This window comes from Corvus brachyrhynchos, unplaced genomic scaffold (assembly GCF_000691975.1).
Source record: "Corvus brachyrhynchos isolate BGI_N302 unplaced genomic scaffold, ASM69197v1 scaffold147, whole genome shotgun sequence".
Classification (NCBI taxonomy): Eukaryota; Metazoa; Chordata; class Aves; order Passeriformes; family Corvidae; genus Corvus; species Corvus brachyrhynchos.
Window position 1 is genome coordinate 155775 of NW_008239105.1, and position 1862 is coordinate 157636.

The following is a 1862-nucleotide window of genomic DNA, read 5'->3' on the forward strand; positions in this document are numbered from 1 at the left end:
CAGACAGTTATGACCCTCTTCCAGCTTCATGACCTCCTCAGGACTGGGCTCAGTTGATGGATAATTGTAATGAAATTCCCAGAATATAACAAATAATCCCCCAACACCAAATAAGTATTATTTTCCCTGAGTGGAACTAATAATTGGAAGTAAGGCTGGAACTCAAAGAAGAAAAGCTCCTATTTTTCTTATTTTTAGTGGATAATATTGAGAAGCAGTGTACACAAACATACTCCCTGGGAAGGCTACAAATAATGAGATCACTGGAAAGCTGGCAGGAATTAGGAAAAGGAGTTTTCTGCATCCAGCCTTCCCCAGGTCCTACCTTATGAATTTCCCTGGGAATTTCACAACTGTCCTAAGCTTTGCATGCATGCTATCCCCATACCACTGAAGGAGCAAGCACTCTTTTCCCTTCATGGGAGAGTGTTAATTGCTATGCCCAACGGGCAAGCATGTGTTCTTCTGGCTAGTAATCATATGATATTTGAAAGCCATTATTCTGCCCAGCATTCGTAGTGGATGTTTGTTGCAGACAGCTGGCTTGCTAGGAGCTGCCTCGGGGTCGTCTGGTTACTGAGCTTTTGGTTTGATCTTGGAACCAACTTCCTGTGTAAACAAAGGGTAAACATTAGTTAAGAATGTCTACCTTAAAGTATCAGATGTTTGAAGATGTCATGTGTTTCTTCATTAAAAGGCCTTTGAAAATTAAAATAAAGGTCACCAGCAAACTCAGTTCTCTAGTTAATGCTTTTTGCTGGTTTGATTTGATCCAGTTGCCTAAGCTTATTGGGGGCAGCCTGTGAACCGTGCATCAAGAGGAAACAACTTGGCACAACATGCCACCTAGCCCTGGCTTTACTTGTAACTAGTGCCATGGAAATTGGCTTGGACTGTGGGGTGACCAGGGAAGGTCCTGCCTGCAATCAGTCTGTGCAGTCACATGTGGGCTGTACAGGGAAGTGAGGGATCAGCTCTCAGCACATCAGTAGGTGGAGGCAGAAGTAGGATATATTCAGAAAACAGGCAAGCACTACTTTACTGTATGCAGTCAAAAGCTACAATCACTTTGCTTTTTACTTGTGTGCATTTAAACCAGATAAACTTTTTTTATGCCTTCTTTTCTCTCAGTGCCAACTATTACAGGTGAGTTATAACTGAAAATACGAGGCTTTAAAAACACTGAAGTTTTACAGTTGCAGCATGTTGGTAGTCCAGGATTTCTTCTTTCTCACATAAATTTGAAAGCAGAGTTGTGCTCCGAGCTCAGTGCCTGCTGTTTGAATGATAAAATGGTTTAACTGATCTTATTTTTACCCCCAAACCTAGCTACTAATTAAGCAATACCTGTAAGAGCAGTAACTGCAGCAATAACGTCTCACTACACTGATCTAATCTGAAGCTATTAGCAGCTGCAATAGCTATACCACTAAGAATTTTCCCCTTTGGCATATATTATACAGGCCTTGATTAGGTCAAAAGTGCTTGAAGGGTATTGATTTTTGCTCTGTTTTAGGAGAATGCATCTCTTTTTAACACTTTAATCGCTCAGTTTGAACTTGAATGATCAGGTGAAGCAAATGTATTTATGCATCTGATTACCTGTTTATCTGGTCTGGGGAGCTCTGCGATAACACAAAAATCCCATTCTGACTCCTGAGCTGTTGGAGATCCCGCGCTCTGCGGTGCTGCCCTGCTCCTGCCCGGTCACACATGCGAGCTGGCTGTAAACCTTTGCAGTGTATTTTAACAAGAAGTGGTGTTGCGGTGCTGCTTCCTGACACCCCAGAAAACAGCTGCGCCTATGAAAATGCCTGTTCCGTGAAAATAACCCGTGTGTGCTCGTTAGGCTGACTGGGGGG